Source organism: Tachyglossus aculeatus, chromosome 13 (genome assembly GCF_015852505.1).
Source record: "Tachyglossus aculeatus isolate mTacAcu1 chromosome 13, mTacAcu1.pri, whole genome shotgun sequence".
Taxonomy (NCBI): Eukaryota; Metazoa; Chordata; class Mammalia; order Monotremata; family Tachyglossidae; genus Tachyglossus; species Tachyglossus aculeatus.
Window position 1 is genome coordinate 14,896,272 of NC_052078.1, and position 20,634 is coordinate 14,916,905.

At 39.4% G+C, this 20,634-nt stretch overlaps 1 protein-coding gene across 12 annotated transcripts in view; it reads left to right on the plus strand.

Annotated features, from left to right (window-relative positions):
- Window positions 1-20,634, plus strand: part of PARD3 (par-3 family cell polarity regulator) — a 496,072-nt gene that overhangs the window by 378,378 nt on the left and 97,060 nt on the right. The window lies entirely within an intron of this gene.

Consider the following 20,634-nt stretch of genomic DNA (forward strand, 5'->3'; position numbering starts at 1 on the left):
TTCTGTTCTTTGTGTGTGTGTGTGTGTGTGTGTGTGTGTGTGTGTGTGTGTGTTTATTTGATTCGTAATACAATCCAGCATCAGTTCTCCTGTAAGGTAGGGTTTATATCCTTAACAGTTTTAGTCTAAGGAAAGCTTGTGTTATTGTGCACGTGTGTTCAGTAACACCACATGCAGAGGCACAGCTGTTTTTTTCTGATGCCACAGCACATTCTATCCAGCCTGATATATAACGTTGGAAGAATTTCCCAAATTCCTTAACAGTGTTATATCCAGCATGTGTAGTGAGAATATGCCTTAGGAAGAACTGAGTGTGTTTGAAGTCTACAACTGTCTAAAAATGACTTTTCAGATGGTTTGATTAGCTCTTGATGACTTGAACCCCATCTCAGATGTTTTTATCCTGTTAAAAAGCAGGGCTGTGGAGCTTGAAAACTGTTTGTCTTCCAGCAGTATGCCAGGATCAGATAAAATATAACAGTTTATTTGCTACCAAGCATCCTTTAAGAAGTTTCGTAAGCAGAATGTTATCCCAGAGTGGTTTTAGTCTCACTTGGAAAGAACACAGGCTTAGAAATCAGCAGACCTGGATTCTAATCCTGGCTCTTCCAGTTGCCTGCTGAGTAACCTTGGACAAGTCATTTCATTTCTGTGCCTCAGTTTCCTCATTTGCAAAATGGGGATCCAGTGCCTGTTCTCCCTCTTATTTAAACTGTGAAACCCGTGTGGGATAGGGACTGTGTCTGATCTGATTAACTTGTATCTACCTCAGGCTTCAAAACAGTGCTTGACACATAGGAGGCACTTAACAAATAAAATAGTAATAATAATGATAGTCTAACAGCAAGAAAAAAGTCAATGTGTGTGTCGATGGTGAGGTGGCATTGTTGTTGCTTTAGTACCTTTAGATTAGGTGTGCCTAATTTTCATTTTCAGCTCCAAGGGGGATGGGGAGCAGGGATTTTAGTGGGCATGCTACCAGGGACGGGGCAGGCTTTAAAGAGCTAGTAGGTAAGAAAGCCACCATTTGGGAACTTTTCCACCCTGGCTGGAATCTCTCAGGTTTTGTCAGAGATGTGGGATAAGCATGTCTGGGAGTCTAGCTTGGGCTGCTCTAGGGGTGACCACTCCAAGGAATGGGCACCTATGCATTATACCCTTTTTATTATTTTAATGTAGGTGAGTTTTCAGGTCAATATTGAACTGAATCAGAGCACCTTTCATGCAAGTCCACTTCCCACCAGCAACAGGTTAGTCTCAGCCCCTAAGGTGCTCTGGAAAACTAATTCAGTTCTGAGCCCCTCAGGGAGTTCCCGCTTCTTCCAGTTTGGTCTGGTTTAGTTCAGGTTAGTGCTGGAGCCATGGAGCCACGCCAGGCCTGTGAAATCCACAGATCCAGGCCTCAAGACCATAAGGAATCAGCCTTCTGCAAAAGACCTGTTCTTCTTGCAAGCCCCAGGAGTTCAACCAGAACCAGAATCAGAATCTGCCCTCAGGAATAGAGCAAGACCAACACTGTTCAACTCATTAAATTAGGGGAGAGGGGTATGTCTGCGTGTGTGTGTGTATGTGTGTACGCACTCGAGTGTACTCAGTAACTGCCATTTCGTACAGAATGGATGTGCAGCTTTGGGGTAGAAAAAACCAGACAAGTTGGATCGATTGCATTTTTTTTTAATCTTCATATTTCATGGTAAAGTTGGGGCTTGAATCCCAAATACCACTTCAATCCAAGAAGGATTGGTCTACAGGCATTCTCCATAAAATCAAATCATGTCCATGAGCAGCTTATCCAAAAATTAGAACTTTTCTCATTAAAGTTCAGTTTGCGATATTGCAGATTGCCTTTATAATATAAATGCCCATAAAAATTATCCTCACATTTTTTAAAAAGCAGCAGCTATTGGTATTGGAATATGCCTCTTCTGCAAAGGAAAGGACCCATCCATCAAATCGAATGTGTAGTTTGACATTTTGAAGTTCTTCATTTTAAGGTTTTATGAAATCTTTACCAATTCCAGGCCTATGCTGCTATAAGGAAATAGGGTAACAAGGTTAGCAGCTTCTCAGCCTGCCTTACATCTTGGCCATTTCTAGTCAAATCAGTTTTTCTCCTGTGGAAATAAACAGGAAGTTTTCCAAACTTGACAGTAGAAATTGTAGTAGGTTGTTTTTCTTTGTGGATAAGGACAAAAAAAGTAAAATTAAAGATCAAACAAAAAATGAGGCATGGGGGGGTTGGTTGTTGTTGACTATGTAAAATATGCAGTCGGTATTTTCATATTAATCATAGCCAGGGGAATCATTTTGCCAACTTCACAATCATTTTTAAAAGGTAAAGATGTAGGGTAAAGTTCCTGACCTATATTTTATTTAGTATTCATGAGTTCTAAATTAGTTTTTGAGAATTCTGGTTTATCTAGGAAGAACATAATATACTTTGTATACTAGCAATGAAGACATGAACGTAGCAGTAGTGTTTTTCATTTACATGAAGATCCCATGCAATCCAGTTTTATAGTTAGACAACAATACATTGTTAAGAGATTCCATAGAGAGATAGCCCTAAAGGGCATTTACTGATTCTCTCTGTGTAATCCTCTGCCACCAAAAGTGCATTGTACTCAAATGTAATTGAAATAAAATAGACTCTGTGCTGCTGTAAATCTAGATAGGCTAAAAATAGTAGCCTAGGTTCGCCCAGTTTGCTTAGGACACCTTAATGGAAACATAAATACCATAATCATATGCATTTTGCATGCATTTTACCACTGAAGAGAAAAATACACATTTTGAAAGGAAAGACCTTTCTGAACTGGTTAATTTTTCCATTGAAATTGGAATCCAGTGGTGTCAAAAGACTGTTGGGAGGGAACTAAGCAAAATCAATTGCCTTAGGTAGAGGTGGTTATAAGGCAAATGGACGAATGGTATTTAAAGAATTTAGGGTCATGCAGCACAATTGTATTTACCTTTAGAGGGAGGTCACATTTTATTTTCGAGGAAATATATTTAGTGCTTATCTTGCTACTCTTGGAATATGTGAAAGAGTTTTCGGAGATGGCCAGAATCACTCTTAATACAATTTAGAAATATATCTAGTAGGTTTGGAATAATGGTGTTTCGTGCCATTGTGAAATAAATCTCCATTAAACCCAGTTGGAACATTTGATTGTACAAAAAAACAAAACACAGAAAAACTCGCTTGAAGTAACCCACTAGGATGTTGGCTTTGATAGCATCATCACCATTTCTTATGATGAAATGGTTATATAGGCTAACAGATTATGAATATTTGTATGTAATAATAAGTTGTGCCTATTCTTTTACTTTCTCTGCAGTGTTTGGGAAACTTTGCAGTGAAATTAAAAACTGCTGTTAAGTCAACAGTGAAACAAATGAAATCTTGAACACAATTGCGCCATAAAAATGAACATAAATTATTTTAAATGCCCCTTATTTAATTCCTTTTTGTTAATTAGCAGCACTACCAGAAAACACAAATTTACTCAGAAGTAATGAATGATGCAGTTTGTTTTTTTTTACAATTCCAAGAGTGTTTCCCCATCACAGAGTATAAGCATTCTATAGAGAGGAGCCGGAGCCTATTTTATTGCTATATAACTGTCTAACAAGTGGTATTGAAGTTAATAACTTGCAGAAGGGTATGTGCACATTTGGTTCAAGCATCTCCTCCCATGGCAGTGACCCCCCTGTGTTTACAATGAATAGCTGGCCTCCCTAGGGGTCTAATCTCCACAGATACTTCTGTGTCTATTGATGTTTCATTTGATTTCAGTCTTTTGAGAAAAATGAAGATTCTGCTTTATGTGCAGTCGAATGCCTTTGACCGTACCCGTTCCACAACAACCGCCACCTGATCCCCACTGTCACTTTCGACAGATGGAAATAATATTCAGGGTTGAGGTCCGAAGGATCCCAGGCCCGTTGCATTGGCATTTAGTGTTCCTGGACTGAACTTGTTTTCTCTCTCTTCTTTGATCGTGATGATAGAATATAAAACAGCCTTTAATATAAATTCATGAGGATTTAGGTAGAGCTTTGTTGTGAGGTGTGTTTACCACTACACTTGGGCACTTATGAGTTTGTGCTGAGGAGATTTATCCAGAGCTCAGTCCCAACGTCATTCATTTTTAACTGCTTAGGACTCTTGAGGCTTCCTCTAGGTCCCTTGGATCCTGGATGTGGAACTGCAGACCAATGTGTTATTCTCCACTACTCACTTCACTCCTACACTTGACATTTTTTTCCTACAGAAAAGTATCACAAATCACTCAGAAAGAGATGGATGTTGGCTTTTCCAAAGCCAGGAGGTCTTAAAACTTGTATATCTCTTTTTCTTTGAAAAGAGACACATGGAAAGTTGAGAGAGGCACAAAAGAGGAAATGACTGATGGACTAAGTGATGTTTATTGAGCAGTTTGTGCAGAGCACTGTACTAAGCACTTGGAAGAATTCAGTACAACTGAGTTGGTAGACATTCCCTGTGTACATGGATTCAAAAGAAATATTCATTTTAGCACCCTGATTTTCAGTTTCACTCCTAATTCAATTTTCCATCAACAAGCAGCAACCTTGCACTTTACATGTAACTGTATGGGGACCAAGGTATTTTTTGTTATATTTCCCCTAAGAGATTCTTTTAAGCTAAATATATTATCAATTTCCCCTAGCTAATTCCCAATCAAAGCAAAATACTGAGGCTCTAGATTATGTCAGAGTGAAGGGGGAAAAAATAAGAGATTATTGTTTTGATGATTTTCTCACCTTGGGGAAAGGGGGGAAAAGGACTTTTGACGAAATAAGCTTATTTGGTATGATATACAGCATGAATCAAAATTTGATGGAAGATGAAAAATATTTCCGTTTTAAGAATGTACCGATTATCATCTTTTAAAAATATACTCCATCCATCAAATCTGAGATTCTATCAGATTCCCTCATTTTGCTTTCCATTCATTTGTACTGTTGTAATTTAAAGAGTCTTTCATGTTGAGAAAAATATTAAAGAATAAGGATTGAAAGGAAATGTTGTGGGTTTACCATTATGAGCTATTCTCTTCTGCACGATAGGTCTAAATATATGACTCTGGCCTGGTTATAGAGCATAGCACACACAGGCAAACAGGTAGAGGAAGCAGTGCTTTAACCACTGGACAGTTTTCTTCTGATAGGCCCTTTCTGTGTTCTTTGGAGGTCTGGGGTAAGGAGAAGGGAGGGAAAAACTGGCAAGCTCTAGAGTTATAGTTTTCCTGAATAACAATTCTCTACAGTCTGGGTAGTTTAATCAACTAAGTAAACAACAGAAACCTACCAGCTGAGTACAGTGCTAAGAAAGCAGAAGGCATATTTATACTAAGCTTCCTCTCCCCACTAATCCATCCTCCCTTCTCCGTCTGTCACTTGGAATCTAAGGAAGTATTTAGTGATCTTAGCTCTCTGAAATAGATCAGGGTCTTGTATTTCGGAAACTCAAGACATTTGGCAGAGTTTGTGGTTCTACAGGGAGAACAGTCTTCGGTAGTGTGGAAATTCTAATTCCCTGTTTGGTTGTTTGCTGCTATTGCTTAACTTATTGTTAGTTCATCGGTTTGTTTTGTGATTACCAGAGTGGTGATTTTGAAAGTAGTTTTTGAAGATGATAAATGCTTGACAGAACCAGTGAATAGGCATTGTCTGATTTATCATGGACATATATCTGCTTTGTCACACGTGAATCTTATTGACCGTAACTCAAATTGTAGCCAGCACTAGGGGGGTTTGGTACTAGTAGTTTTTGTCTCACCTTGGTGCAGTGTGTTTCTGCTGAGGTGAGGAAATTGTGCTCTCTCCTGTCCCTCTTGTTTAGATAAGGTGTTCCTAGGTAAAGGTTCTTCTCATCCTATCGCTAGTTTACTTGGGCTCTAGGGATCATCCTCAGGCCTTCCAAAACAACATCAGGGTTAAAAACAGGTTCAGAAAGCAGGAAAACCAGGAATGTTATCTGCCACAAAAGCCTGGGCCAAACTGAGAGTTGGAGCTCCGAGCAAAATTACTAATCCTTTAAGATGGTAAAAATGTCAAGATAAAATTGGACTCATGTCACATTAGGTTTCTCCCTTGTATTTTCATCCCCAAACTAGAAGGCTCATCTCCTCTAAGAGGCCTTCCCTGACTAAGCCATCATTTCCTTTTTCCCACTCCCTTTTGCATCACCCTGACTTGCTCCTTTTAATAATAATAATAATAATAATGATGGCATCTATTAAGCACTTAGTATGTGCAAAGCACTGTTTTAAGTGCTGGGGAGGTTACAAGGTGATCAGGTTGTCCCACGGGGGCTCACAGTCTTCACCCCCATTTTACAGATGAGGTCACTGAGGCACAGAGAAGTGGAGTGACTTACCCAGAGTCACACAGCTGGCAATTGGCAGAGCCGGGATTTGAACCCATGACCTCTGACTCCAAAGCCCATACTCTTTCCACTGAGCCATGCTGCTTCTCTACCACCACCCCATCCTCAGCCCCCCAGAACTTATGTACTTACGCAGCGTGGCTCAGTGGAAAGAGCCCGGGCTTTGGAGTCAGAGGTCATGGGTTCAAATCCTGGCTCTGCCACTTGTCAGCTGTGTGACTTTGGGAAAGTCACTTCGCTTCTCTGTGCCTCAGTTCCCTCATCTGTAAAATGGGGATTAAGACTGTGAGCCCCAGTGGGGCAACCTGATCACCTTGTATCCCCCAATGCTTTGAACAGTGCTTTGCACACAGTAAGCGCTTAACAAATACCATTATTATTATTATTATTATTATGCGTGGCTCAGTGGAAAGAGCACGGGCTTTGGAGTCAGAGGTCGTGGGTTCAAACCCCGGCTCTGCCAATTGCCAGCTGTGTGACTTTGGGCCAGTCACTTAAGTCCTGTATGCCTCAGTTCCCTCATCTGTACAATGGGGATTAAGACTGTGAGCCCCCTGTGTGACCACCTGATCACCTTGTAACCTCCCCAGCCCTTAGAACAGTGCTTTGCACATAGTAAGCGCTTAATAAATGCCATCATCATTATTATTATTATCCATAATTTATGTATTTTTTATTTATCATTGTGGACAGGGACCATATCTGTTGTTGTGTTGTATTCTCCCAAGTCCTGAGTACAGTGCCTTGCACCCAGTAAGCACTCAATAAATGCAATTGATTGAAATTCCTTTCCAATAAATAGTAGAACTAGTAGGGTGTAGTAGTTATGGGTTTTTTTAAAACACTGTGTCAGGTACTGTGTTAACCACTGTCTGGGATCAGATATTGTCAGGTTCACCATTTAAGGTAGAAAGAATAGGCAGATAACCTGATGCTATTTTCAGAGGAGGAAAGTGAGACCCAGAAAGGTTGTGACTTACTCGTGGTTACCTGGCAGGCCAGTGGTAGAGTTGAGACTAGAGTCTCTTGATTTCAACCCTTTCTCTTTCCAGTGGATTACACTGGCTCCCAAAGTGTGAAGGTGTCACTGGTTTGGAAGGCAGCACCAGTGTCTATGGCCACTTAGGTTCTCTTCTGTAAGAAATGGCAGGATTTTTGATTTCCAGGGAGTGGACCATGACCCTGAGTTAGGGATTTGGGGCAGGGAAGGTTACTGGGGATTTTACAGACAGGACCTCTACTTGAGAGGCAGACCAACCCCTAGCAACTAAGGATTGCATTTAGCTTTAATTCTATTTGTTGACGACTTGACACATGCCCACATGTTTTGTTTTGTTTTCTGTCTCCCCCTTCTAGACTGTGAGCCCGTTGTTGGTTAGGGACCGTCTCTGTATGTTTCCAACTTGTACTTCCCAAGCACTTAATACAGTGCTCTGCACACAGTAAGTGCTCAATAAATACAATTGAATAATGAATGAATCAGGGACACTTATGCCTACCACTTTCGGGCTCACTTTCCTAAACCAGTTCTATCGTCATTAACACAACACTAATATGAATGGATAATCTGGGGCTCTAGAGGAGGGATTAGTATTTGATCATTGTCTATATGTCAGTCAGCCCTGGCTTTAATCACTCCCATCCATGTTTTTGGATTCTCTTATTGGGCAACCACTAATAGAGCCCACAGCTGTTGAAGCTACCAGTTTTGCTTTTCCTGGGCTTAAAGGAACTTCCTCAGCTTCTGTGGATGACCTCATTTTGACAGGAATTGAAATAAAGTCAGAGTCTTGGTTGAATGCAAACCTGATAACAAGCCTCTTTTGAGATGAAAATTTGGTTCAGCATGCCACTTCCCAGTGTGCTTCATTTTTCCCAGCCAACTTTGACTCGCCCACATGGTTCCAAGAAGTTTTCTCTGGGATCTTGTATTCCCCAAGGATTCTCTGCCCTCCTTCAACAGAGCCATCCAGAGATGTGTATGGATGACTTGGCTTAGGGTCCTTCCGGTTTTCAAAGGAAAGACAAGACATTCCCCATCCTCAGCCAGTAATGGGACTTACAACATAATTGGTTCCTGAAAACTGCATTGTCAAAATGTAAGTAGCCGAAATTTTTCTCATAGGAACAGTGTTAAAAATGGGAGGGTTGGCTCCTCATTCAAGGCAGATGTTCTGTTTTTGCCAAAATTATTCAGTCAGTTAAAGATGAGTAATATATGCATTCATATATTTATATGGGGTCTATGGTTCCTTGTTATGGTTCCAAATTTAACTTCATCTGAATGAAAATTGATTTCTTGACCCTCCCTTCTAACTCCACACTCCCCTAGTCCACTTTAAATTCCTTTCCCACAAATCCACCAGTTTCCCCACAAATCCACCTGTTCTCCCTCTTACTTAGACTATTAGCTCCATGTGGGAGAGATACTTTGTCCAGTCTGATTAACTTGCATCTACCCCAGCACATAGAACTTTGCTTGAAACATGGTAAATAAATACCAAGAAATGCCACAATTATTATTTATTGAAATGTTTTTCCTTAATACTCTGGCTGTGAGGTCTTAGAAGACAGAAAGTTTCTTGTGTGACCAATTTCTGTGTGTTTGGTGTGCTTTCAGGTTGGATGCAGTCCCTGTCTCACATGGGCTCACAGTCTTAATCCCTATTTTACAGTTTACTGTGACCCACAAGTCATAATACTCTTTTAGGGTCATCCATCCTTAAAGCACAAGTAACTGTCTAAGGAGACCTTTGTGATTCTGAAGGAGCACAACAGACTGTCAGCATCACTGCTGAAGAGCAAACCTCTATCAATAAATCATATTTGTTAAGCGTTTTGTGCAGAGTACTGTAACGAGCACTTGGGAGAGTAAAATATAACAAGAGTTGGTAAATACGTTACCTGCCCACAACAAACTGAGAAAAACTAAGTGGCAGGGGTTTTTTTTTTTTTGGATTTTTTTGTAATTGCTGCCCAAACCTGGCTACCAGCAAACAGCATATCAAAGCCTCCCAGTTCTAGTATCTGCGAACCACCCCACCCCCTTCACTCTCAGCCAAGGTCGGGACTGGAATATGAGAGATCCTGGACCTTATATTTTGTGGGCAAGTTTTCCCATATTTGGGAGATTCTGACTTGGCCGCTGATACAGTACTTGACACCTGTGGGCCTCCTGCAAGCTCTGGGTCTCTAGAATGCTGCTGTGACAATTAGATCAAATGTTCTTAATTAAAAAGCACTTCAATCTGCAGTGATTCGGTGTGGCATTTAATGTGAAATGGTTGCAGGTTCATTTCCAGGCCAGAGGAGTCAGAGTGGCAGATATTGGGAGAGGACAACAGCAAACAGAAACTTGTGTCCATTGTCCCCGGGAGGCAGTGAACTGGGTAGGGTGTGGGGATGGTGGGCTGAGGTTGAGGAGGATCAAGTGTGCAGTTTCTTCTTCCTTTTTTCCTTTCTATATTTAAACGTAATTCTCTGGATCACTTTCCATGGGGAATTTCTCATCCAGGAAGTGGTTCAATGGGAAACAAAATCCTTAAGAATGAAGCCGAAATGTAGGGAAAAAAAATAATTATACGGTTCTTTCCTCTCTCCCCGAACCCTGGTCTCTGCCATCCTTATTTCTCTAATTCACTGTTTGTCCAAGGCCAATTTTCAGGCAAAATGAGGTGTGGGCTTGTGTACTGAGAATCTGGAAGGTTCTTGCCTCACTAGCCTCTTATAGGGTAGTTGGATGAGGAGGGACAGTCTCTTCTGTGGGCATGACAATACAGTATTTACTCTCACCCAAGTGCAACCAGGGCTAATGATATCATTTTAAAAACGAGATGTGAAACCCTTGAGTAAAAATGATCTTATAATTGTAAAGCATTAGTGTTATAATTCCTCGATTCATTAAATCACCCTTGATTACGGGAGGATCAGATGAAATAAACAGGCGGCATAGAGTATTGTGAATGGTTTCTTTATGATAAACAGGGCCTATTCCACAATGATTTTTTTCCAGTGTAGATATAATCAATCTCGTATAAAATAAGCTCTGGCCTTCTCTCCCTCCCCAACCCCTTTTCATAATATATCATTTCCACTCACATTTTGTCCATTTTCTTGAGATCAACTATTTACATAGCTTGTAAAACGAAGTCTCATTATACCGCTTGCTGAGGATAGCTAAATGCCCGTCAAGGAATAAATGAATGCGTTTTGCGTTGTTTTAATTAGCTATGTGTGATTTAAAGGTTGCAGAAATCAAAAAGGCTTATTCATTTTTCATCAATAATCACTTACCTTAATATTTCATCAGAACCTGCTGATTTGCAGACCACCTTCTGAGGTTTGATTCATTATGACTGCAGTCATTTAATTTTTCCCCTTTTTTCTCATTCTGTGTTATGCTGTTTCATCTCTGAGACACTGTTAAGTTGTTTCCAACATTCACAGACTGCTAATTAATGCAACTTTCTTTCCAAAACTGTACTTACAGCTGAGTTGTCAATTGTTTTCATGCATCTTTCTAGATTTTCCTTTCATTAGCCTATGCATCTCAAAATTTTGTATTCATTCGAGTTTACTATATTCAGAAAGTAGAGAATGCTTTATATTTTGGAAAGTTAAAGGCAAACTACCTCTGGATATTTTTATGGCATAATCCTAGAACTTTAGAGAGTTTGACTTTGAGGGACTAATCAGATTTTTATTGTTTTAGTTGCTGATTTAAAATATATGTGTGTGAATTTATATGTTTCATATATATAATGAATAATGTTTAATGAATATAATTTATATTATATATAAGGCTAACAGGCTCAGAGAAGTTAAGTGCCTTGCCCAAGGTCACACAGCTGACGAGTGGCGGAGCCAGGATTTGAACCCATGACCTCTGACTCCAAAGCCCAGGCTCTTTCCACTGAGTCATGCTGCTTTCCCCCCTGCGTTACCTCCTTCCCCTCGCCACAGCACCTGTATATATGTATATATGTTTGTATGTATTTATTACTCCATTTATTTGTTTATTTTATTTGTACATATTCTATTTATTTTATTTTGTTAATATGTTTTGTTTTGTTGTCTGTCTCCCCCTTTAGACTGTGAGCCCACTGTTGGGTAGGGACCATCTCTATATGTTGCCAACTTGGACTTCCGAAGCGCTTAGTACAGTGCTCTGCACACAGTAAGCGCTCAATAAATACGATTGAATGAATGAATGAATGAATATATGTTTAATGAATAACACATTATAATAATAATGGCATTTGTTAAGCGCTTACTATGTGCAAAGCACTGTTCTAAGTGCTGGGGAGGATACAAGGTGATCAGGTTGTCCCATGTGGGGCTCACAGTCTTAATCCCCATTTTACAGATGAGGTAACTGAGGCACAGAGAAGCTAAGTGACTTGCCCAACGTCACACAGCTGACAAGTGGGGGAGCCGGGATTTGAACCCATGATCTCTGACTCCCAAGCCCATGCTCTTTCCACTGAGCCATGCTGCTTCTCTACATTATACACATATGTAATGAAGTATGTTATTTTGGCAGTTTTCTATTGAGGGAATCTATATGCCTACATATGTATATATGTGCATATAAATATATGCTTATATATATGTATATTATGTACAAATCAACATTACATATCTGCCATAAAATTGTAGTGCTGCCACCTAGTGGTCACATCTCTAACTATTCATCATTGCGACTGGCCCAGGCCCTGGAAATACGGCCCACAAGAGACAGAGAATGGTTGAAAACTCTTATTTCTGAAAAGAGACTGTTGAAGTACGAGAATGACAGGAGCGGAAAACCACATGAAGTGGAATGAACTGATTGGTGTCCCTTAGGCCAAGAGTTCCGACGAGGACTTACAGGTTTGATCATCTTTCCAATCTCAGTCATGACTGGCTAGTCTGAAATGAAGAGACGTGACATCCAGTATATGATGTGGTTGCATGAGGATTCCATGCTAGTGGTATAAAGATTTTTGTTTGGTTCATTTCTTCCGAAAATAAATCTAGCCATAGTTAGTGAATTCAGCTTATGCCCTTTTGAGAAGTGACTGTCTTCCATTTTTCCAGCTCATTGGTTTGTATTTTTAATATTTCTTTAAGCTTGTAGCATCCCCTATACCCAACCCAGTGACATTACTTTTAAAATTCATGAAAATTCAAAAGAGATTTAAATAATCTGCTTAATGTAGGATCAGGTGTGTGCATGGGATATCAACCACTGTGAAAAATTATAATTCATTTTCTACTCGGGACACTCTCCTTGACATTTTTGCGTAGCACTGGAATTTTTTGCTAATGCTGCATTTCCATAAAATAAATATTTTGTTCATACATATTTCATGGTTAAATTTAACATATGACTTCTTTTGTCGGGGTTTTTTTTTGTTTTTTTTTTTAAATAAATCTATTCTTTCCTCCTCATAATATTCAATCATCTGGAAAGAAGTTTTCTGGGACAGGATACATGCCATTTCAATGAATTTTCTCATTCCAAAAAAGATGAAATCATCTCTCTCCTTCTGCAAAAGATATTTCTTTTTAACCTGTTTTACAGCCTCTTAGGTGGAATCCCTGCACAAGCAGTAATGTCAGATCAGTGTGTGTCTATATGCTAGGGGTGTAACTGTTTTGCCTCACGGAATGTCATTTTTCTTAATAAAAATTTGAACCCAGATTACAGCATAAGAGAAACTGGCCAAAACTTTAAAAAGTAAGCCACAAACTATAAATTCCACTCAGTGATCCCTTTAGCCACCAGTGAAATAGAGCCAGCCCGTGAGACTGCTTAGCTGTGCACAGCAGTAGTATAGAAAAGTTTATAATATAAATTGAAGAAGAATACCATGTCCAATTCCAAACCCAGGGGGTAGGTAGAAATACTATCAACTAAATCCAATTTTTCCAGGGTTAACAACTCTATCTTAAGAAAATTGCTCAAGGCTACAAACGTTCAGCTCCACAGCATATTTCAGTTTCCTGGGGTGTTGGATTTACACCTCTTCAAAGCAGTAAATTCAGTTGAAGAAATAGGCTAATTTATGAAATGAGCCTATGCCCAGAAAAACAGGTAAAATCAGTTGGGTCATCCAGAAGATCCCCATATCTTCATGGTCAACTATAAGATAAATGGCAAAGCAAGATTGTTGGGGACCCATTTTTAACCCCTGTGTTAAAACAATAATGCTAACCCTCTTCTTGTCAGTATTAAATGGATAAATCCTACCTTATCTTTGCAAGTTGCTAGAGACATTCCATTTTTATCTGGAATTGACCTACTTATCTGGGTCCTGATTCAGGTGTCTACTTCTTGGACTGCCAGCATATCACTGGCTCGGATACAGCTAGGTCACAGAAATTAGTCAAAAACTTATTCCAATATTTTTATCTGTAACACGGCAATTATGAAAAGCATCGCCTAGTAGAACTGTTGACATTGAGAGTTAAAATTGAATAGGGTTACCAGGGCAAGAAATAAGTTGCCTTCCCTTGGAGAGATTTAAGAATAGGCTAGCAGCATAAGTTTCCAAAATAGTTTAGGAGCAATCCTGTTGGTTGTTTGTCTTTCTGTCCTACAGTTCTACTTCTGGAACTTGGTTGCTGATCTTCTGATAATTCTGTTATGCAACGTGGTGCATCCATTTTGTATAGATTTCTCTTCTTTCTGTAACACTCCAGAGATGAGCTTATTTTCTTTGACTTGAAGACTATAGGTAGCCTCGGATCCACTGAATAACTAAAGAGTCTTACTCTAAACCTGTTTACCCTGGGAGTGGGGTTGCTATAATAGTCCCTAAAAATAATTGAATCATGTACTATTTATTTCCTTTCTGCAAAAATCAGGCCTTTTGTGATTAACTGCCAGAAATCTTCAAAGTTTTGTGGAAGCCTTTCTTCATTTTTAATGCTAAGTATCTAGGGTATTGTGAAGTCTTGTGAATTCAATGACTATTAATATGGTTCTTCCAAATGATTTTAGCTCTGACATGTGATTCGCTTAATGTCAAATAGAAACTGAATAATTGAGTTTGCATAATAGAGTTATTTAATTGGTTAAAGTGTTCAGTGGCACGTGGTTTTTGTTCTCACAAACAAGCATAGCAGTTAATTTTTTAGAGTACTTTATGTAACATCACTGACCACTGTACATCTGTCAGCTCAAAGTGACTCTTTTCAGGAACAGGTGTTAGAATGTAGATTATTTTGAAAGCCAATACAAACTCCTCTAGTCTTGCTTGCATGATCTTGCTATTTAGAACATTCAGGAGTTACTGGGCACTGTGTTTAACTAGATGCAACATTCTGCTGATTTCCTTTAAATGTTTCTTGAGTAAGAAACATATTATCCCTTAATCAGCTTCTTTTGAGATGTCTGTTTACGTAAAATAAAGTCATATTCCAATTAGCTTAAATCCCAAGCAATAGCTTTATGTAATTAAGCATTGTTTGAAAACTGTGCAGTTACCGTACTGTCGCATGTAAGTTAAGTCTCAAAAACAACAGGATTTTTAGGTTTGTTGGCTGTTCTTGTATATTCATTAGTGTTCTTCAATCTGGCCCACGTCCAATTTGGTTAGCTACTACATACATCCTCTATCTAAACCTAACCTGGACGTTAATGAAAAGTGGAATTCATATTCTAGCTCTCTTCTAACCCTAAACTTTACTCTCTCGTTATATGAAGAGCTGTCTGAGTTGTGGGGTGAATGTGAGTGGGTTTGTAATCATCATCCTTGAAACATTTTGGTTCCATTGAAACGTAAATGTTCATTAGGTTATTCATCTGCATGATGTTTTGTACGAACAGGCTATGGGACTTGTCTTTAGGACAAGGATTGTAAATGAACTCAGAGAATGCAGGGGCGTGACTCATGGTGATATTGCAAAAGAATATATTTCAAAATAGTTTGATCTTAATATAGTGACAGGATACTTTTTTAGATTCCTGGTTCCAAAAAAAAGAATATCCCCACTAACTGTAAACTGGTTTTACTCTTTTATTTTATTAAATAACCAGGGGTGCCAACTTTTCATCATGAGCATGTAGATGAAAAGGCAGAAGGAATTTTGGTGGCTGGATATGGCGAGGCCTGGAGAATAGGCATCAAAGTGCTATTAAGTCAGAAAGCCACCATTTGGGGTCTTTTCAGTCCTGATGGGACTTGTCTTGCTCCCAGGTCTTGTCAGGGGTTTGGAGTGAGCAAGCCTTGAGAGTTCAAAAAGCTGTGGTGACCATGGTGCCCCTGAAGTGAGCAGCTAAATTAGGAGCACCAGTAAAGCGCAGGAATTAACACAGTGGAAATTCAAATGGATTTTCTCATTTCAAAAATGGTTGCTGTAAACCGAGAATTGGTTTTCAATTGATACACTTCTTTAGCAATGTCTTTGAAGTGATAATCATTTTTCAATCCCCAGAAATGAATGCAGACATTGGGCTGCAATATTTATGTCAACTTCGTTGGTGCTGAAAAAAAATTTTAACTTGTTTTTTTCCCCCATGGTTGTATTTTTCAATAGCTTTTGAAGTTCTGATGATGTTATTAGAGCTTTTTTTTTAGAAGCTGGAAAGTGTATAATGATCCTAGTTCCTTGCAATTTGAAGCTTTTAATCTTGGCACATTGTTATTGCAACTAATGGAGTAAGTATTTAACTGTACTGAGTGCTGGGGGAATGTACTGGATAATGAATTGTGACATAGAGAAGCAGCATGGCCTAGTGTATAGAACACGGGCCTGAGGGTCAGAAGGACCTGAGTTCTAATCCCGGCTCCACTGTATGTCTGCTGTGTGACCTTGGGCAAGTCACTTCCCTTCTCTGTACCTCAGATGCCTCATCAGTAAAATGGGGATTAAGATTGTGAGCCCTGTGTGGGACAGGGACTTTGTCCAACCTGATTACCTTGCATCTATCCAAGCACTTAGAACAGTGCTTGGCACATAGTAAGTGCTTAACAAATACCACAGTTATTGTTATTATTAGTCTCTGTCTCACAAGGGGCTCACAATCAAAATGGGGGAGGGTGGACCCATGGAAAAATAAGAAATATAGGACAAATAACAATTTAGAACAAGTGAAAATTTAATTTCCCAACTGATGACACTCACATCTACAAAATAATCAAAGCTCTCCATCACCTCGCCCCCTCCTACCTCACCTTCCTTCTCTCCTAATACAGTCCAGCCGACACCCTCCGCTCCTCTGCCGCTAACCTCCTCACTGTGCTTTGTTCTCACCTGTCCCGCCGTCGACCCCTGGCCCATGTCCTACCTCTGTCCTGGAATGCCCTCCCTCCACGCATCCGCCAAACTAGCTCTCTTCCTCCCTTCAAAGCCCTACTGAGAGCTCACCTCCTCCAGGAGGCCTTCCCAGACTGAGCCTCCCCCCTTTCCTCTCCTCTTCCTCCCCATCACTGCCCCACCTCCCTCTGTCCTACCCCCTTCCCCTCCCCAGAGCACTTGTGTATATTTATACATATTTATTACTCTATTTTGTTAATGATGTGTAAATAGCTATAATTCTATATATTCTGATGGTATTGACACCTATTTGTTTTGTTTTGTTTTGTTGTCTGTCTCCCCCTTCTAGACTGTGAGCCTGTTGTTGGGTAGGGACTTTCTCTATATGCTGCCAATTTGTACTTCCCAAGCGCTTAGTACAGTGTTCTGCACACAGTAAGCGCTCAATAAATACGATTGAATGAATGAATGAATGGTATGTTCCATATGGGAAGACGTGTATTGTCGAAAGAACATTCTCTAATAACATTGTATGCAAAGACACTGTGAAAACATGGTATATGGAAGGACTATGAGTATTAGCTGTGTGTTGTTGTTTTTATTATACTTGCCCAAACACTTAGTACAGTGCTCTGCTCACAGTAGGTGCTCAATAATTGCAATTGATTGATTAACATATAAAGGACTATAAGATGTATCTTAGTCTTTTCAGTTATATTTTTATATAATAGCATCAGCTGTAAATATGTCTATTCCCATGTCTATATATCAATCAATCAATTGTATTGAGTGCTTACTGTGTGCAGAGCACTGTACTAAGCGCTTGGGAAGTACAAGTTGGCAACATATAGAGACAGTCCCTACCCAACAGTGGGCTCACAGTCTAAAAAGGGCGGGGGGGGGGGGTATTTGTTAAAATATGCTCTATATATGCTTATATTAAAAATGTATATTAGCAATATGTTAGTATTTTATTCATCTTATCTCTTCTATGTAACTTTAGAAGGGGAGGCCTATACTCATGTATAACTTATGTAGATGATGTGTTCTCTTGGATTTTTTTTGTTTTGCTGTTTTTTTAATGGTGTGTTAAGCACTTACTATGTGCTAAGCACTATACTAAGTGCAGGGGTAGATGCAAGCTAATCAAGTTGTACACAGTTCATGTCCCTCACAGTGCGCACAGTATTAATCCCAATTTTAAAGATGAAGTAAGTTAGACACTTTGAAGTTAAGTGATTTGTCCAGGGTCACACAGCAGACAGGTCGCAGAACTGGGATTAGAACTCGGGTTTTCTGCCTTCCAGTCTTGTGTTCTCTCCACTAGGGCATGTTGTTTCCCTAAGGCCTTTCAAGAGTGAAAGTCTTAAAAATGAACTTATTTTCTTTGTTTTATGGTATTTGTTACGCATTTACTGTGTGTCAAACACTATTGAAAGCGCTGGGGCAGGTACAAGTTAATTAGGTTGAACACAGTCCCTATCCCTCATGGGGCTCACAGTCGAAGTAGGAGGGAGAACAGTTATTAAATTCCCATTTTGCAGTTGAAGAAACGGGGGCACAGAGAAGTTACGTGACTTCATCAAGATCATACGGCAATCAAGTGGCAGAGCCGGGATTAGAACCCAGGTCCTTCTGACTCCCAAGTCTGTGCTCTATTCATTAGGCCACACTGCTTCTCAGTAGTTTGGCAGACTTGACAATAGTTTGTTTTCCAACTATATAAAGCAGTGTATTTGAAATGATCCTTCCTATTGCAGCATATCACACTCTGCAAATTTAATTTGAATAATAGTATGTAGTTTTATCCATGGGTGAGCTAAGTACCTATGTGAAACTATGCAAGGAGATTGACAACATTTGAACCACTTATTCATATCTATGAATGTTTTCTCAATTTTCTAAGTTTCACATTTTTAAAAATGTGCTGAAAGAGCCAAATCTCCCCGTAAGGTTTTGATCAGAATGCTACACTGAATTTTGCCAAGTAATGTTTCCAGGGTAATATACACGCCAGGGAACATGCAAAACAAAGGAGAAGAAATCAATCACCAATAATATCCTTCAACAGTCACTAGTTTACTGGCCTTGAAGTAGTGCTTATCCCAATGCAGACTGAGGAAATGGTACACAGACAAGAAGGAAGGACAGAAAAACCACTTTAATGACACATAAATGTACAATCTCAAGTGAAGGCCGTGGGAGCACATAGTAGCAAATAGACCAGCAAAATATGCTCTGAGCACAGTTTGGTGTGTCAGGGAAGGATGGGATGAGAGGGAGAGAAGCAAAGCCTTTCCAGACTGAGCCCCTTCCTTCCTCTCCCCCTCGCCCCCCTCTCCATCCCCCCCCATCTTACCTCCTTCCCTTCGCCACAGCACCTGTATATATGTATATATGTTTGTACATATTTATTACTCTATTTATTTATCTTGTACATATCTATTCTATTTATTTTATTTTGTTAGTATGTTTGGTTTTGTTCTCTGTCTCCCCCTTCTAGACTGTGAGCCCGCTGTTGGGTAGGGACTGTCTCTATGTGTTGCCAACTTGTACTTCCCAAGCACTTAGTACAGTGCTCTGCACACAGTAAGCGCTCAATAAATACGATTGATTGATTGATTGATTGATTCTTTTTGAACAGGAGCTTTGAAACCCTCTGAATATTGAAGACTAACTAGAAAATAGGGGTAGGAACTTTAAGGGGTCAAAGTATCAGTGTGGCAAGGTCAGTCAGTTACACCTTTTTACCCCCTCCCACAAACAAGTATAGGATCTCAACATCAGTAATGACACCTTTAACCATGAAGAGCAACCCTGTATTTGGATCTGAGAAGAGTCAAAGTGAACTTTCAGTTAATGCTGCAGTTTATGTAAAACATTAAATAATCTAGAAGCCCATAGATGTGACAGTTGACTAATTCATTCATTCAATCGTATTTATTGAGCGCTTACTGTGTGCAGAGCACTGTACTAAGTGCTTGGGAAGTACAAGTTGGCAACATATAGAGACGGTCCCTACCCAAAATTCTATTCTATGTCCTCGTTACCTTTAATTAAGTTGGCATTAACCCACTTTTTAATTCCTAATGAAGCTGTTTTATTTTTAAAAATATCAATATTGAGTTTTCAATCCAAAGCTCTGTATATTAAACATGTCATGTTTATTCATGAATATTCAATTCAGTTATTAAAAGCAATCCTCAGTCCTCCTTTGACTAAATGCAGTTTACATTCTAATTAACTTTTCACAACAAGTCTATTACATTACTACCTCTTTATGAATTACACTGAATTGTTCTAATTTGGGGGAATCATTTACCCAAAGAGAGGCAGGGTTAAAGTTTTCTTTCTCCCTCCAAGAGCTTTGGACACCTGTCTTCCCACTTCCTTTTCGGCCATGATGAATTTCCTTTGTTCAGAATAATGATATCTGGTTAAATATCTCTGGGGCACCAGCTTTTAAATCAATTTTAGAGGTGTCCAGCAAGTGGTATTGTTTCTTTGGTGACATATTTAATGTGAGACTTTTAAAAAGAATCTAAATGAGGCATTTTGACGATATTAGCCTTAGTTTTGCTTATGGTGCCCTGAGACAGACTAAATCATTTCTTCATTTCTGGTTTTGTACATTTTGGCTTTTCTTTTAATTCCCGTGCTTATAAGTGCAAAGACCTGCATTTTTAAGAGTGTTAGTATTTCAACCTCTGACTTACCTTCATTATTGCATGAGGACAAGATTTAAAAAACCAGTAGAACCTTTGTTGGTTGAGCCTGAATTTGAAAAGGCTATGAAATGCGTCCGGGGCTCTGAGGAAGAAGTGAACACATTTCTTTCTTTAATTACTCATTTGGGATACTACAATCTGATGCCAAAACTAGCTATCGTTAGATTTGATTAGAAATCAGGAAAGACAGCTGCAGAAACGTAGACCATCAAGGATTGGATTGGTGTTTTTTTTAATTAGAAAGTG